Source organism: Hordeum vulgare, chromosome 5H (genome assembly GCF_904849725.1).
Source record: "Hordeum vulgare subsp. vulgare chromosome 5H, MorexV3_pseudomolecules_assembly, whole genome shotgun sequence".
NCBI classification, from domain to species: Eukaryota; Viridiplantae; Streptophyta; class Magnoliopsida; order Poales; family Poaceae; genus Hordeum; species Hordeum vulgare.
The window spans coordinates 530,167,889-530,187,382 of record NC_058522.1 but is presented as its reverse complement, the minus strand read 5'-3'; the positions used below and the strand labels follow the sequence as shown (position 1 = coordinate 530,187,382).

General features: G+C 45.1%; 1 pseudogene; it reads right to left on the bottom strand.

Moving 5' to 3' along the window:
* Positions 1 to 17,847: 17,847 nt before the first annotated feature.
* On the bottom strand, positions 17,848 to 18,737 carry LOC123397161 (annotated as a pseudogene).
* Positions 18,738 to 19,494: the final 757 nt, after the last annotated feature.

Sequence of the window (19,494 nt, the reverse complement as noted above, 5' to 3'; positions counted from 1 at the left end):
CTAGATCGTTGCACATCCCGGTACACTGCCGGAGGCATTTCCTATAGAGTCATCATCATTTTGAGCTGTGAGTAAATAAAAGTGTGATGACCATCATTATTAGAGCATTGTCCCATGTGAGGAAATAAAAAAAAGGCTAAAGAGTCCAAAAAAAAGAGAAAAGAAAAGAAAAAAAGAGGCCTAAGAGCCCAAATGAAAAAAAGAGAGAAAAAGAGAGAAGGGACAATGCTACTATCTTTTTCCACACTTGTGCTTCATGTTAGCACCATGTTCTTCATGATTGAGAGCTTCTTACTTTGTCACTACCATATGCTAGTGGGAATCTTCATTTTATAACTTGGCTTGTATATTCCAATGATGGGCTTCCTCAAAATTGCCCTAGGTCTTCGTGAGCAAGCAAGTTGGATGCACACCCACTAGTTTTCCATTTGAGCTTTCACATACTTATAGCTCTAGTGCATCCTTTGTATGGCAATCCCTACTCATTCACATTGATATCTATTAATGGGCATCTCCATAGCCTATTGATATGCCGAGTCAGTGTGACCATCTCCTCCTTTTTGTCTCACAACCACCACCATACTCTATTCCACCTATAGTGCTATATCCATGGCTCGCGCTCATGTATTGCGTGATAGTTATAAAAAGTTTGAGAAAGTAAGAGTGCGAAAACAATTACTTGGCCAATTCCGGGGTTGTGCATGATTTAAATTAGTTGTGTGGGGATGATGGAGCATAGCCAGACTATATGATTTTGTAGGGATAACTTTCTTTGGCCTTGTTATTTCAAAAGTTTATGATTAACTTGCTAGTTTGCTTGAAGTATTATTGTTTTCATGTCAATAGCAAACTATTGCTTTGAATCTTTCGTATCTGAACATTCATGTCACGTGAGAGAAGTTACAAAGGACAACTATGCTAGGTAGCATGCAACATCAAAAATTCATTCTTTATCACTTCCCTACTCGAGGACGAGCAGGAGTTAAGCTTGGGGATGCTTGATACGTCTCCAACGTATCTATAATTTTTTATGGTTCCATGCTATTATCTTGTCAACTTTGGATGTTTTATATGCATGAATATGCTATTTTATATCTTTTTTGGGACTAACCTATTAACTCAGTGCCAAGTGTCAATTTCTGTTTTTTTCGTGTTTTTGACCCTTTTTCAGATGGAGTCCAAATGGAATGAAACTTTACGATGATTTTTTTGGACCAAAAGAGACCCCCGAAGCTTTAGAAGAAGGCCAGAAGTGCCACGAGGGAGTCACAAGCCCATGGGGCGCGGCCTACCCCCCAGGTCGCACCGTGCGAGCTTGTGACCTCCTCGTGGGCCCAACTGACGCAATTCCACCGCCATAAATTCCTATAAATATAGAAACCCCTAGAAAGAAACCTAGATCGGGAGTTCCGCCGCCGCAAGCCTCTGTAGCCACCAAAAACCAATCTGGAGCCCGTTCCGGCACCCTGCCGGAGGGGGAATCCATCTCCAGTGGCCATCTTCATCATCCCGGAGATCTCCATGACGAGGAGGGAGTAGTTCTCCCTCGGGGCTGAGGGTATGTACCAGTAGCTATGTGTTTGATCTCTCTCTCTCTCGTGTTCTTGAGATGTCTTGATCTCGATGTACCGTGGGCTTTGCTAGTATAGTGGATCTTATGATGTTCTTCCCCCTCTCCCTTCTTGTAATGAATTGATTTTCCCCTTTGGAGTTATCTTATCGGATTGAGTCTTTGAGAACACTTGATGTATGTCTTGCATGTGTCTATCTGCTGTGATCAACTTGCGGGTTTGTGACAATTGGGAACCTATGCATATGGGTTGGCACACGTGGATTCATGTGAGTACTCGATGTATGTTTTGGTGATCAACTTGCGGGTTCGTGACATTGGGAACCTATGCATAGGGGTTGGCACACGTTTTGACTCTCCGGTAGAAACTTTGGGGCACTCTTTGAAGTCCTATGTGTTGGTTGAATAGATGATTCTGAGATTGTGTGATGCATACCGTATAATCATGCCCACGGATACTTGAGGTGAAAATGGAGTATCTAGGTGACATTAGGGTCTTGGTTGATATGTATCTTAAGGTGTTATTCTAGTATGAACTCTTGAATAGATCGATCAGAAAGAATAACTTTATGGTGGTTTCGTACCCGACAATAATCTCTTCGTTTGTTCTCCGCTATTAGTGACTTTGGAGTGACTCTTTGTTGCATGTTGAGGGCTAGTTATATGATCCAATTATGTTATCTTTGTTGAGAGAACTTCACTAGTGAAAGTATGAACCCTAGGCCTTGTTTCCACGCATTGCAATACCGTTCGTGCTCACTTTTGTTACTAGTTACCTTGCTGTTTTTGTAATTTCATATTACAAAAACCTATATCTTGTTGGGGAACGTTGCATGGGAAACAAAAAAATTCCTACGCGCACAAAGACCTATCATGGTGATGTCCATCTACGAGAGGAGATTTGGATCTACGTACCCTTCTAGATCGCACAGCAGGAAGCGTTAAGAAACACGGTTGATGTAGTGGAACGTGCTCACGTCCCTCGATCCACCCCGCGAACCGTCCCACGAACCGTCCCACAATCCGCTCCGATCTAGTGCCGAACGGAAAACACCTCCGCGTTCAGCACACGTACAGCTCGACGATGATCTCGGCCTTCTTGATCAAGCAAGCAAGACGGAGAAGTAGATGAGTTCTCCGGCAGCGTGACGGCGCTCAGGTGGTGGTGAAGGATCTACTCCTGCAGGGCTCCGCCCGAGCTCCGCAGAAATACGATCTATAGGAAAGACCATGGTGTTTGTGGTCGGGCTGCCTGTCACGCCCAAGATGCGACCCTATCCTCAATTTGGCATGAGGGCCTTGTCAGGGATAGAAGCGCATCTCGTCGTGTCGCAAGAATGGATATCGTTACAAGTACATGTACTGAAAAGAAGAGATATATAAAGAGTTGGCTTACACTCACCACATGCTACATCAGAGTCACATCAGTACATTACATAATCATCAAGAGTAAGAGCAGGGTCCGGCTACGGACGGAAACAAACGACAAAAGAAGAACGACGTCCATCCTTGCTATCCCAGGCTGCAGGCCTGGAACCCATCCTAGATCGATGATGAAGAAGAAGAAGTAGAAGCAACTCCAAATGAACAATCAACGCGCTCGCGTCAAGTAACCTTTACCTGTACCTGCAACTGGTGTTGTAGTAATCTGTGAGCCACAGGGGACTCAGCAATCTCATTTCCAAAGGTATCAAGACTAGCAAAGCTTAATGGGTGAGGTATGGTTAAGTGGTGAGGTTGCAGCAGCGGCTAAGCATATATTTGGTGGCTAACTTACGAGTACAAGAAATAAGAGGGGGAAGATCTACGCCTAATGGACGTGAACTACTGATGATCAAATGAATGATCCTGAACACCTACCTACGTCAGACATAACCCCACCGTGTCCTCGATCGGAGAAGGAACTCACGAAAGAGACAGTCACGGTTACGCACACAGTTGGCAAGTTTTAATTAAGTTAACTTCAAGTTATCAAGAACCAGTGTTAAACAAAGTTTCCATGTTGCCACATAACCGCGGGCACGGCTTTCCGAAAGATTTAACCCTGCAGGGGTGCTCCAACTAGTCCATCACAAATTACCACAAGCCGCATAGAAATCCTCAATCACGAAGCTCGCGATCTCGTCGGATTCCCTAGCGGAAAACCTCAACTCTGAGATTACCCAAAGCATCACCGGAATCCCGATGCACAAGATACCTCGTCAAAGGTAAAACTAATCCAGCAAGGCCGCCCGGCGTGTCGACGATCCCGATAGGAGCCGCGTATCTCGTTCTCAGGACACGACGGATGGAACTAGCTACGGGTGCCAAACCTCGAGTTTCCTCGCGGTGGCCCCGCAGGCAGACCGTTTGGGACCAACACCATCAGCACTGGCCCCCCTGTTTATGTAAAATTACTCCTCGGGTTCATGACGCCCTATGCATTTCAGTGTTAACAAAATTATTATGTTGGGCAAATGTAGAACCAAAGTTGGGCCTTGCCAGACCAGCTTTAATCTAAAACGAATTATCAAGGGGGTCCCCATAACAACCCCGATCGTGTTAGGAGCGCTCAATTATGGAACATAACACCGGTAGCCGAAACTAAGGGGGCAAAGGTGGAACAAAACACCAGGCTAGAAAGGCCGAGCCTTCCACCTTTTACCAAGTATATAGGTGCATTAAATTAAATAGCATTTAATATGGTGATATAACAAGGAACCCATGTAATCACATGGAAGCAACTGCACCTGCAACTAGCAACGCTATCAACAGGGTTAAGCAAGCAGTAACATAGCCAATCAGTGGTTTGCTAGGTTGAACAGGTTGAAGGTTTCATGGCATTGGTGAGAGGCTGATATTTAACATGTGGTAGGCAACGAGACATAATCGATAGAAGCGGTAATACTAGCATGGAAATGGTAGTAATGGTATCTGGGGAAATGATCATCTTGCCTGAGATCCCGCTTGGAAGAAGAATGCCTCCGTGAAGCAGACAAACCGACGTAGTCAAACAGGTCCTCACAATTCGGCACGATGCGGAACTCTATCGAGACGAAGCAAACCGGAAACAAGAATCAACACACGATATTCACCACACGATGCACAACACATATGATGCATGAGCTACTGAATAAATGCAAGTCACGGCATGCCAATTCACACAATCCAACACTACACATTAAGTGAAGTTCAATATGCAACGGAAACTCCACGTTTAATTGTTTGGTTCACTCCCGTTTATTAACACGACAATATTAATGTTGTCAAACATGCAAGAGGTGAAGCGGAAATTAATCTACCTATCTAGGCATTTTAAATGAGGTCGGAAATGACACATAGCACCTCCGAAACGACCTCACACGTTAATTTACAATTCTGTCCAGATCTGAACTAATGCATTTAATTAGTTGTTAAACAGTAAAACAAATAGGTTCACGTGATTCTACGCGTCATGGAAAGCAATCTACACATAAAGAACATCTCGAACGGAGCTACGGATCAAAAGTTACGAGCACCGCAAGATATGATGGCATGGATGCAAAATGTGTGCGACGACGTCTACGAGCACATCAAAACAAACAACCAGCAAGATAAAATGAAACTACACAAGATTCTAAGCAAGTTTCATGTAGGACACGATCAAAACGGAGCTACGGTTCGAAAACTACGAGCAAAACAAGAAAACACTACAATCTGCCAAAATCAGCCACATAGCATTTTCTACGCCCCACAACTATGAGCTACACTACTCCGATAGACTCAAACAAGGCATGGCATTAAAGAGGGCAAGAAGCACTACTACAAACATCTAACAACAACTAGCATGGCAGCAAGGAGCACTAGGAAAAGAAGACACAAAAGGGCATCTCACACACTATTTCAGACTTGGTGAAAATTACACCTCATGAAAGTGCAGTTTTCGATCTGAAGCAATATTGACAGCAGCAAAACCTATAGCTATAGGACTCCAAATGGCATGAAACTTCTCAGCCTGCTAGAGAAACACAAGGGGTACAACTAACTCCATTGGATCAACCTCAAAAGAGCTACAGATCTAAAGATGCAAGCAAGACAAGACAACAACAAAATATAACAGACGCCAGACTTAGAAATATTTCAGCTCGTCTAAAACAGCACTATTTCTAGCAACTTGCGAGCAAGCAAAACACACCTAAACATGCATTTCTATCGCAACCAAAAATACCAGGGGCTAAACAAAACATCCAAGATCAACTCACTAGTTGACAACTAATTCAAACGAGGCACGGAATAAATCCTACGAATTAATCAAAAGGGCAACATAGCAAAATATCTCGCGAACTAACTTACTCGAAAGCTAAAACTAATTGCACAGAAAAATCCATGGGATTTTTCTACCCCGGAAACATATAAATATGTGGGGTTTGCAACACAAAAATAATGCCACACATTAATGCGAGAGAAACAACCGACATACGGGAAAATAAACTATCGACAAATCCTACACGCAAAAATACCAATGACCGCTCTAAAATACATGCAAAAATGATCCCTAAAACACGAGCATTTCTATCATGGCATCCGAGTAAATCAAACATGCGTGGAAATAACTACGGGCAACAAACCTAACGGGACAGCACGTAAAACTAGGCATTTGGCGCGTTAAACTAGCTCAAATAATTATGCAAGTTTTATAAACGGGTTCTACTCGAGAAACTACACGAAAAGCATATAAAAATCACCGCGATCTGACATACGGATTAAAAGATACAAGCGTTTGAAAATCTAGTCTTTTTCTGGAATTTTGTTAAATTCCGAAAAATCCTAATTAGCTTCGGGCCGAAACCAAGGGCGTAACTTAGCAAAACAGTGCATGGGCGGGGGATAGCCTCACCTTGGGGCCTCTCGGCCTACTCGGTGGGGAGGAGGAGCTGGGCCGGCGGGTGCCTGGGCCGCAGGAGAGGGGAGGCGGCTGCTGGGCCGCGAGGAGGCAGGGACAGACCGAGGCGATCAGGGCCCAGGCGCTGCGCTGGTGGGCCGCCTGGCCAGGCCGGCCCACGGGGCGAGGGGCAAGCAGGCGCTCGCTGGCGTCGTCCTCCTCGCGCAGGAGGAGCGACGGCGGCGGCGTGGAGACGGCGGACCCGGCGACCTCCGGCGAGGCGCAACAGGGGAGGACCGGGACGGAGCGAGGGCGGCTGGATCCGGGGATGACTGGCCAGATCCGACGTGGGAGGCTCCGGGGTGGCCGGCAATGCGGACAAGGCGCTACGGCTCGCTGCAGCTGCTGCTCCGCGACGGGATCCAGGGCGCCGACGGCTCGGTGCTGGCAGCAGGCGGAGGTGAGCCGGCGGGAGGGAGCAGGCGGCGGCGAATGGGCCTGGAGGCGATGGTTGGCGGCGGCGCGCCGGATCGGGGCAGGAGCTCGGCTCCTCGGGCAAGGCGGCGCTGCTCGGTCAGGCGGCGGCGGCGGATGGGCCTGCCCGGGCCCGATCTAGGCTCGGCGGGCCCACGGCGGCTGGGGGAGAGAGAGGCTGCGGGGAGAGAGAGTGGGTTAGGGTTAGGTTTGCACGGATTTCGAGGTAGAGGAGGGAATGGCTCTCTAATTAAGGCATGGGGTCTATATATAGACGAACGGGGGGGGGGGCTCGGTTAACCGGAATCGCGTTCCGGATCCAACCGCGGGGTCGGATTCGGACGATTCCGAACGCGGATATGGGTAGGCGGCCATGTGGGTGGAGGGAATATCCGGAGACGAGAGGGAGAACGGGTGGCGCGACATGAATTTTAAAACACCGACAGACGTCCGACGGTAGCCCGAATACGGTGCTGCTACGGTCGACCGTTCGGGTACCAGACGAACTCCGATCGCGACGAAATTCGACAGGCGGCCTAGCTATAACTAAACGCGACCGTGTGCCAAGTTTCACCTCGATCAGATAAAGTTTTAAACTCACTTTAAAAACAGGGTATCGACGGTGCCGCGGGCGCGTGCGTGTGCGGTCGGCTCAGAACGGACAACGACGAGAACCGGCAACTACTAACGAATGCAAGTTTTTAAAATTGGCGGCAACGGAGATGCCGATGCAATGCAGATGATGCGCATGATGCGATGATGATGCGACAAATAAAATAAATCACATGACGAAAACGGAAATAACAGGGGAATCTTCTGGAACGTCGGCATCGGGCTGTCACACTGCCGTGGCAGAAGTTGTCTCAAATCAGCCCTAAAACCCCACTATATATAGGAGGGAGGGAGGGGAGGAGGCAGCCTCAAAACCTAAAGGTTTGGCCGAAATTGGAGGTGTAGGAGTCCTACTCCAATCCTACTTGGAGTAGGATTCCACCTTCCCACTTGGAAACTCTTTCCACCTTGTGTTTTTTCCTTCTCAAACCTTATGGCCTTAGTGGGAAATTATTCCAGCCCACTAGGGGCTGGTTTATCTCTTCCCATAGCCCATGAGACCCCTTGGGGCGTGATACCCCTCCCGATGGTCCCCGACACCCCTCCCGGCACTCCCGGTACACTACCGATGAGCCCGAAACTTTTCCGGTAATGCCCGAAAACCTTTCGGTAACCAAATGAAGTCATCCTATATATCAATCTTCGTCTCCGGACCATTCCGGAAACTCTCGTGATCTCCGTGATCTCATCCGAGACTCCGAACAACATTCGGTAACCACACATATAACTCAACTATACTAAAACATCGCCGAACCTTAAGTGTGCAGACCCTGCGGGTTCGAGAACTATGTAGACATGCCCCGAGGTACTCCTCGGTCAATATCCAATAGCGGGACCTGGATGCCCATATTAGATCCTACATATTCTCCGAAGATCTTATCGGTTGAACCTCAGTGTCAAGGATTCAGGCAATCCCGTATGTCATTCCCTTTGTCCTTCGGTATGTTACTTGCCCGAGATTTGATCATCGGTATCCGCATACCTATTTCAATCTCGTTACCGAAAAGTCTCTTTACTCGTTCCGTAATACAAGATCCCGTGACTCACACTTAGTCACATTGCTTGCAAGGCTTGTGTGTGATGTTGTATTACCGAGTGGGCCCCGAGATACCTCTCCGTCACACGGAGTGACAAATCCCAGTCTTGATCCATACTAACTCAACGGACACCTTCGGAGATACCCGTAGAGCACCTTTATAGTCACCCAGTTACGTTGCGACGTTTGATACACATAAGGTATTCCTCCGGTGCCAGTGAGTTATATGATCTCATGGTCATAGGAATAAATACATGACACGTAGAAAACAATAGCAATAAAATGACACGATCAATATGCTACGTATATAGTTTGGGTCTTGTCCATCACATGATTCTCCTAATGATGTGATCCCGTTATCAAGTGACAACACTTGCCTATGGCCAGGAAAGCTTGACCATCTTTGATCAACGAACTAGTCAACTAGAGGCTCACTAGGGACAGTGTGTTGTCTATGTATCCACACTTGTATTTCAGTTTCCAATCAATACAATTCTAGCATGGACAATAAACGATTATTATGAACAAGGAAATATAATAATAACTAATTTATTATTGCCTCTAGGGCATATTTCCAACATACCTACCATCCATATTGCACTTGTTTCACCATCTCTTCGCCGAACTAGTGCACCTATACAACTTACCATTGTATTGGGTTTGTTGGGGACACAAGAGACTCTTTGTTATTTGGTTGCAGGGTTGCTTGAGAGAGACCATCTTCATCCTACGCCTCCCGCGGATTGATAAACCTTAGGTCACCCACTTGAGGGAAAATTGCTACTGTCCTACAAACCTCTGCACTTGGAGGCCCAACAATGTCTACAAGGAGAAGGTTGCGTAGTAGACATCAACATGTCGCCTGATCGACCAAACTTCACATATAACTCTCGGTACCTGACGCCTGCTTTGAAGGCGCAGACTGCTTGGTGCTCGGTAACATTCTCTACTGTATGGTGGAGAGTGGTCCAGCGCTGGATTTAATCGCGCAAGGACTCACTCGGCTTCTATGCGCAATGTTATAACTTAGAAAGGCCGAGAGGGCGCTTGCAAGTGCCCTCGAAGGTATTGATGAACACTCGGGCCAAATCTGCCCAACAGTATATGCTTGAGAGTGCCAGCTGATTCAGCCATGCACGGGCCGAACCATCCAGCATCACGGGCAAGTGCTTCATCGCAATGTTGTCGTTGCCGCGGCCAATCTGTACTGCAACTCGATAGTCATCGAGTCACGTTTCGGGCTTGGACTCTCCTGTGAACTTGCTGACTCCAGCCGCCAACCTGAAGTTGGGGGGAATATTGGCAGAGCGGATTGCCTTGCTGAAACACTCGGGACCAGAAACTACAGTACCACTTCCACTCGGATGATCTCTGTAGAGACCATCTCTGTAGGCTCCGCCTCTGTCAATCCTTCTCTGCACGAGTACATCTCTCACGTCGAATCCTGGATTCTGCTCGTGATCGAACGGCCGCCGGTCATCGTAGTGCCGGGACAGATACGAGCCGCTCCGTGGTGGAGAATGCACTCGACGATGGTCATCGCGGTGATGACGAGGGGGAAACTGGTCCTGACCCTGGACTCTGTGTTGATACTCTCGATTACCGCCTTCTTTGCGATGCTGGGGTGAACCTGGATTGTAAACTGAACGGACTATATCTGCTCTTAGTGAATTACTGTGTAATCTATTGAGCGATTGAGATACAGTTGAGTTCTGTTGCTGTGCTGGTTGAAGCAAAGCATGAATCTGCTCTAAGCCTCTACCCGCCTCTGAATCTGACGGCTGAATTGAATCTTCTATCTTAGCTGCTGCTGCGACATTAAGTACCGGAGTACGATATACCTCAACCTTGTCTTGTTGACCACTTGAGAAGAGTTGTCGCTGACGCCGTTTGGAAGTTGGGGGACGACGACGACCACATCCAGTCGACGGTTCGCCAGCCTCATGCTCGCCGCGACCGAACCCTGGTGGGCTCTCCGCGGAGCCTGCCATGAAGACCTCTGCTCCTGGATTGCAGCTCTCGCACTCGGACGGAACATCAGATCGATCTGATGCTGACTGGATCGGGCCTCGAAGGGGCACAGCAGGCTCGATGGTCGCGACTTGAGGAGTCGATGGAGGTGACACCTGGCAAGCCACTGCGTGTTCCACCCAACGCTAGAGTCGTAAACGACCGGATCGCTTGCGACGACGAACAGCGGAGTGAACAACCGACATCGGAGTCGACGGCTGCCGAAGGAGTATACCGAAGGAGTCTGGACGGAAGTGCGTCCCTCCATGGACTGGGAGCGCCTCGATGTCGAGTGGCGCTTCCTGAAGCCATGTCGAGTCATCGGCGGCGAAGATGAGGGTGATGAAATGGATCTCACCACCCATGAAGGAATCGTAGCCGGAAGACATGATGAAGAGTGAAAATCGCAAACTTGCCGGAAGTCGCTTAGACACCTGCCCCACGATGGGCACCAACTGTCGTGGGAATGAACCTGACAGTGGAGGTGTAGGGTACGAATGGAGATGGCAGAGTCCTAGCTACGACAAGATTGTACACACGATGTATGAGTTCCGACCCCTCTCTTAGAGGTAGTAGCCCTACTTCTCAGTGCTCGGGAGCTCTTGCAGAGTGGATTGTGTATTACAGGGGGGTGCGAACCCTTGTGTCAGAGGGGAGGGGTGGCTTATATAGAGTGCGCTACCCCTCATCAAGGCCTCAACATCTAAGGGCTCGATCAATATGGTTTAAAGATATATGTTACTGATAACGTATGCAAGTAATAAATGCTATTAATGGCCATTGGCTGAATGTATGTCTGTTGGCCTTCGTGGGGATGACTTCTGGTCTTCTATGTCGACTGATACCATACCGAGTGGATGTAGGCTGCTGAGTGGATGGGAATATATTCCGAGTGTTTGTGTACCGAGTGACTTTTTAGGTGCCATGACCATCCAGTTGGAATCTTCTGTGTAACCCTTGGACTAATAATGAGGTACCCTTGGATAGGACCTTTTGGTCAGGCCTGTGACCCTACCCTAGGTACATATCCCCATCAAGGTTCATCTTGTATTTCATGTTAAGACCACACAAAAAGATGTCGTGTTCAAATAATTCTCTCAATGTTCTATTCCAGTATAAAAGGTAAAAACAAATTGGTGTATGTTGTTCGAAAAGAAAAGTTTAACCATATTAGAAAAACTTGCGTCTTGTAAACAAGTTTTTAATGGTACATCGTTTGTGCAACTCCGAGGAACGGGTGAGGAATTACGAACAAAAATACGTGACCAAAGTTTAATGTGAAAGCGGCAAGCAGTTCAACTACTACACATAATGCGTTTCAGATGAGAATAAGAAAATGAAAAATTAAAAGCCTAAAATGGTTGTTGCAAGAAGTTCAAGTGATCTGCGAGGGGAAGTTAAAAAAATCTTGCGAGAGAGGTCCACCTTGTATTGCCATGTTCAAAAAACACAAAAAAGAATTGTTTTTGCATTTTAAAATAATTCTCTCAATCCACAAAGAAGTTCAGTTATTATTTAGGAGCAATTCGATTTCAAAAAAGAAAATCAAAAATTCAAATTATAAAAAAGGAGAAAGTTCACTTACTACATAGTGTGTTTAATATGAGAAAAAATAACAAAAAATAAGGTCCAATTTTTTTGTTGCTATAAATTTAAGTCGTCGGTCGGAGAAAATTAAAAAAAAAATTGTGAGAGAGGTTTGTACAAAAGGAATATCATTTGTGTAACGCCGACGAATGGGTGAGAAATCACAAATGAAAATACATGACGGAAGTTCAACATAGAAACAACGCGAAGTTCAACTACTACATTCAATGGATATCACATGAAAATCCTTTAAACCGTTGGGAGTATGAAAAAAAGATCAACATGGAAAAGTTGTGTGTTTACAACAATTTTTCATCTGTGTATCATTTGCTCAATTTCGATAAGTGGATGGAGAGTTACAAGCAAAAAAACAGCACGTGAAAAACTCGAACTTCTTCCTTTGCCTCCATTGGTGACCGATCTGAAGGCATCATGTGCCTCTTCTCTCTTCCAACGCATCCTCCAAATCCTCGTGCATCCTCTCCTCCTCTGATTTATCTTCCTCCTCCATTCGCCCCCCTCATACTCCTTCTCCCTTGTCATCCACCTCACCTCGGCTACAAGATCCCCGAGGCAGAAACCCTAGCTCTAGGTAGATACCACAAGATCGTTGTCTCTCGTTCGTCCACATCGTCGGCCACAGCGGGCAAACCTTGTTTCGGGCACGTAGCCTCTCCTTACTGTCCTCCGCAGCGTCTTGGCCCTTTCCGTCGCCATGGTAGACATCGCATCACATCGATGGAGCCCTCCACCTGCACTCGCCGTTGTTGGTCTTTGAGCTCCACTCCCCGAGGTGGTATGTGGCACGTTCATGATCTCTGGACCCTACCCCACCACATGTCATCCGTGATCTTTGAGTTCCATCTCCACCCGTATGTGCCCTCAGGAGAACATCAAGTCCTTCTCTGTTTCTCCTTAGTTCTCCTTCATGCGATGTGTTGTGTATTGCGTGTTGTTGGATGCCTCAAATTTGGGCTCCCCCTTGCATATAATTCTTATTGGTTTGCATTCTCTTAACTCTTTTGGTATTAATTACGAGAGTGGATTTTCAGCACCCAGGTGCCTAGGCACCCTCTATGAACAGTAACATCAAAACAAATAAAAAATCAAAAAATCTGAAACATTGCAAGATCAAAGATGATCAAATTTTCTAGGTGCTTGCAAGTTTTCATGCCAAAAAATTTTTGAGGAGCTCTACACAGGAAAAACATTTTGGTACTTCAAATTTTGAGCACTTTTAGCACTGAAATCTGAAACTTGTTGTACACCTTTCTTTACATGATATTTTGGCATGAAAACTTGTAAGAACCTAGAAAGTTTGACCATCTTATATGTTGCAAAGTTTTAGATTTTTTAAACTTTATTTCTATTTTTTTACTATTCATATGGGGTGCCTAGGCACCCAGGTGCTATTACACCTTTATCACTAACTAGTTTAATGCCCGTGCGTTGCCACGGTATAACAAAATATAGTTAGAAAACAATTGCTCCCATTAAGAAATGTTTGTCGAACATGATGTCATGATTCTCTCAAATGCGCCTACTACTCAGCAATAGTTGTCTCCATAATCATGTACTCCTTTAAAGAAAACATTCCTCCTCATCCCTCCGTCGATTTATCTTCATTTTCACCACCGTCTGATCCTTTTTTTAAATGTGTATTTCTACAGATTTTTTTATTGATTTAAAACATTCTTGCAGTTTCCTGTTTTGGCATTTGTCTGTTGAACATTCTTTAAGTATTTTTTTAGTAGTCTTCTCTCCATCCCTACCCTAGCATTGTTAGTTACCTTTTAATACACAAAGAGTGATAGTGCACTAAAAAATTCATATTATAAATAATGAAAAGATGCATGTAGCGCAACTGTTACAAGGCAACTCTTATGTGATCGAGGAAACATAAATAAAAATAAAAATAAATATGATGTATGGTTAAGATAATCAAACTAAAACAAATACATAGTTAACAAAAATCGTCCCCTGCAACACGTCCAATGTGTGTTCTATAAACATCCAGAGAGCACATAATAATCACATAATGCATCTTTGTCAAAATTAGGAAATATCCATAGAAAATTACAGCCAAAACCCTCAAACACTGTTAGAAGCTTACACATAAAAACAAGTGAATGACTAAAAAGAAGTGAACTGAATAAAATTTTGTTAAATGGTGCATAATGCACCTTCACCATACTTATCTATATATTGTGCTAGTTAAGAAAAGTGGTGCAAGTTTTTTATTCACGTGAGAGAAAAGGCATATTACGAAAAAGGCTGACTCCTACATAAAACACATAGCCATTAAATGGAACAAGATTATAGCCATTAAATGGGACAGGATTGTTCAAGGAGGGTGACTCTGAGAATGTCCACCTAGGAACTACCACAGAGGCTACCTTTGAGTTGTAGAACATGGATTTAAAAATCAAGTGATGGATTCACGTGGGTGTCCAACAAGCCAGCACAGCACCAGAAAGATTTTCTATTTCTAAATTCATATAAATTCTAAAGCCTCGCAGGAGGGTCTATTTCAGAGTTTGTCTGCCACTTGACAGTTCATTTGCAACTTTTTGCGAGAACTTGACTTCATGGCTCCACGTAGTAGCACCATGCCCAGGGCAAAATCCACGCATGCGCTAGTTGAACGCCCGTGCGTTGCCTCGGGACATAAAATATAATGTGAAACCATCACTCGGTGAAGTTATAGCATGGAATTGGATAATTTAGGCCAGTGCTTCTTATGGACTACAACCCAACACCGATACAACGTCAAAGATAATTCAACAGTGTATGTATACTATTGTTGTTCTTCTATTTGTGTTACCGGCCATTTAGTTCAACAGAACAAACTCTCTAACTGATTCAAAAAAACAAAATTTATAATTAAATGGTATTTTATTTCACAATGCATGCACACACACCAGTTTAAATCAAGGTGTGTTATTTCCTGCCACACACATCTTTATCTCGTTTCCATACCTCTCACCTGCATCCATCTCCACCCGAAATCTCTATCATCATAACTTCTTAGATATTCCCTTCCTATCACCGTGTGCACATCCTACTTCCTCCTGCTTATCTTTTATGGGTTCACTTTATTTGGTTCGCTAATCAAACTTCAAGAATTTCTTGGCATCGTGGATATTACTTGACAAAGATTAGCAACACCTATATATAATGAAGATATATAGTAAATGAGGTGAGGGTTACGCGAAATGACGAAATACATCGGCATACCATTGACATTTGGCGACGATGAGCAGGAACACCACCTCCCAGGCTTCACCTTTTAGCTATAACAGGTTGCGCTCCACTATCCCCGTAGGCTCACACTCTCAACGGTACAGTCCACCTCCAAAATCACGTGTAAATAAAGTTAACATTGTGTTTATCACATAAACTTGTAAATTGAGAGGATTTTTTTCTAAAACTGGAAGGATGAACTACCGCCATCATAATATACCAATTAGGAACATACAAATGTTTTATGAACAATCAAGGCAGGGAAAGGAAGATTGTACAACATGTTGACATAATTTGGTCCGATTAGGAAAAGGATCGCAGATCACAAATGAAATATTTTGATGCCAGTAAAACTTTTCAGAGAAAGATGGTATTTTGAATAACATATTGTTGAAGAGGCATCCCTTAATGTATGATCTATTAGCTAGGTTGACGAGATATGTGATAAAAAATTCAGACTAATGGTAACAAAATAAAACATCGGCTTTGACTTCACGTATCACGTTTAAATGACACTCGTATCTATAGATGGCTGCTATTGGAAGAAGACACAAAATATGATTGAAGCAAAAAGCGAGAACACATCTTCAGGTTACTGTATTACATTCACACAATTGCTAGCTAGATAGATGGTTTCATGTATGAGAATTCTCTCATGATCACATATTTCTCTACTATTGGCATGTATCAGAATTGGTCCAACGGTGAAGATAAGAGTGCTGGTAAATGTGTGTGCTCACCTCAAGATGGTGTGTGCCACCCTTATAGAGAAATCCAAGCTGTGTCCCATGCTCAAGCATCTACAAGCTCACATTTCAATATGTAGAATTACAAAATAAGTAACTATGTTAAGCCCAAAGACCATAATTCCCTCTATGAGGACAAATAATTCCGCTGCATAAAGAAATTGCATCATGTACGACCAGGTTCACCGTCAAGAAAATGTTTTTTTTTTCTGAAACCTTAACCCTAGCTAAATAATGCATAGCAATCATAGCATATACTTTGCTCTAAGAGCTCGATGATCATTATTCGCTACAAAGGTAAAGGCTCTGCAAGGCCTGAACAAAAGGTAGAAATTAGGGTAAAGCATAAATTGTTCTTTTTAGTAAAAACAGTGTATGTGTATTACTGTTCCTTTTCTTTCTGTTAGATAGTGACTGTCTAGTTTGATAAAGAAAAGAGAACAAATACAACACGTGACATTTTACTGGTCCAAATACACGTCCATCCTTTAGGGCTCAACAGCCAAGTTAATTCTATAGGTAAGGGATGTTTTTCCACAACAGAACCATGCTCTGTTCAGTATTACCATTAACAAATAACAACAAATGCCCTTTTGCTTCCATGCCACATTTAATATTTAGCATGCAACATGGCATGAAAAGCTAACAAGCATGATAAAGAAAACCAGCCAATGAAATCAATGTAGAAAAATAACAATACTTGGTAGATAGCACAATTAATGTAGTTCTTTAGGTCTTCAATTACGACTGCAGATTATATCAAGTTCAAGAGTAGCTTCATGGAAGAAAATAGCCAACATCTTACATCAGCTGAAAGGAAATAGAATTTAAGCAATAGGTAGTGCCTAATTATTAATTAAGCTAGTATCATAGTTGCCCTAAATACCACATCAAATGCCTATGCCCTCAGCAAGTTGATCTATGTCAAACTCGAAGGAAATAGCAAGAGCGTGCCAGTTATCTACCTTTGTACATGGTGCCGAAGCGGTCGCTGGTCACCAAAGTCACCGATGGCCTCCTCCAGCTCCTCGAAGGTCAATTGGTGTGTCTGCAGCTTGTGGTCGCTGCTGGACTCCAAGTCGTTGCCTCCCGAGCAGGGTGTCTTGCCAGAGTTACTGTACTTAAGGAACCTAGACGAGGAGGTCACTTGTACAGTTCTACTGCCTCCTCTTGCGTATTAATTTACTGGAAGGACACCATGAGGAGAAGCACAAATAGAACGTGAGAAACTGTAGAGTTTTCTGGAGTGGCAAATGGCGATTAAATAGATGAAGACAGAACCTGCATATTGATGCTTGAAATCGTAAGAGAAGAAAAATAAAACACTTGACAAATGCTTGAATTGGTCCATGTACACGATGGATTTCGGTAAGAGAAGCACGAGTAAATAAGGTAGTAGTATTTCGTGTGCTTGCCATTGATATTGCCTTTTTTTTGCTTTCTTAAAATCAAAATCCAATATAAAAAATAACTCTGTATAAAAAAGGAAAGGTGGCTAGAAATAGACAAGTTCTATCTCCAGTCCGACACCGCATCAAAGAAGAGAAGTTTTCCATCACCTGTAAATAGTCTGGTCGGGGATTAGGATAGCTCAAGGTTGCTTAGATCAATGAAACATTGTTGACCAACCAATTATTTCTCAGATGAACTATTGAGTACCTGAACCTGACGAACGAGTAGGACACGACCGGCTAGCCTGACCGCCGGGGCAGAAGAACATGTGTTATTCCTAAAATCTGAAGGGATGATCCATGAGCCCGGTATCCGACATGAGCAGCCCGTGCCTCCTGGCCACCTCCCGATAGGCGTCCAACTCCGCTGTCGTGCTGATGTTGCGGGGACCGCGGCAGCGCATTCTCAGCCTGTCGGTGTACCTTTCGTCCAGGGTCGTGTCAGTGCTGCAGATGCTGCCATTGTAGAGCTCAAGGAGGTCGGCAAAGGACGAGCAGTGCTCCTTCCCAAACGTGTGCGCGGCGGAGAGCATGACGAGGTCCTTCACATCGAGGCCCTTGGCCGCGAACACCTTGATCATGACTGTGATGTTTCCGTAGAGGAGCGGCAACCTGCCGCAGTTTCCGGCCCTGGACGTCCGGCCGTCCCTTCGGCCGAGCGCCACCAGCCAGCACATGCCTTTGCTCTGGGGTCGACCGATTAGATTCATACTTTTAGATACAGAAAGACAAGTTGGTAGTACAGTACGTGATAAAACAATAAGCAGAGTAGTTGTGATGTAGCACCAGAACGACGGCATCTCGTGACATGAGCGCGAGGAGATCGGCGCAGGAGACAGTGGCCGGGCATACTTTCTCGAGCTTGTCCTTGACTGCGCGACGACGTCCATGCCGCGGGGGCTCTGGTTGGGCATGGCATCCTTCTCCGCGGGGCTGCCGTCCGTGGAGTCGAGCAACATGGACACATCGCAAGCCTGCACGAAGCAGTCGTGGTAGTGCAGTCGGAGCAGGGACGTAGCCTGGTCCGGCAACGGCCTGGCGATCCTCGTCGTCTTCCTGAACACGATCCCTTCTGCTCCGGGCATGTCTTGTCGTAGTACCTTAATCTGATGCTCGGCTGCGCTCCGACGGACAAGGAGGCGGCGCCGAGTCTCGGGAGAGAGGGCATCCTTCGATGAAGGAGGCGGCGGGGTGGTCGCGAGGGAGGGGTGGGGAGGTTCTGTTCGGGGAGAGAGATCTGGGGATGGAGACCGACGGGGGAAAGTGGAGGGCGTGCGGGTCGTTCCAGTTTTTCAGTGGCCTCGAAGGTGGGATTTTTTTCTGCGTTTTTTTCGGGGGTTGGGTACGACAAGGTGGGATATCTTTTCAGCTGTTGACCGTCCGAGGTGGGGAACCGATTGATTTAGTAGATATTAATTGCTTGGTTTATCGGCTGGTTTATGGAGGGTTGAAAAAAATCGGAAAAATCGGTGGAAGGTTAGCGCTAGAGAGGGGATCGAGCGTGGTTGAACCATCACGACGACCGCAGATCCTCCTTTATTAGTAGAGATTTTCTTTTCTGTCCCAACAATAATATACATAAATATGAAGAGAATATAGCTTACGGTAATATGTGCGATCATTGTTCCATCTACATGTTAAGACGAGAAACAATGAATACACTTATAAATTTGATCGCACAACAATTCTGTAGTGCAAGATAATCAAACAGGATAATAGACAACAAGAGTGACTATCATAGTATTGAAAATAATTGCCTATAAATATATGAAACTCGTGGATAAAATTGACAAACAATGAAACTTGTGTGCATTCAGAATAACCAAGTACCTCTAGTTGCTGCTAATTTCAGAAATGGTCTGCTGCACCCCCCCCCCCCCACACCCGGTGACAATGCCTAACCTCCATCCCTAAAGATGACTAAT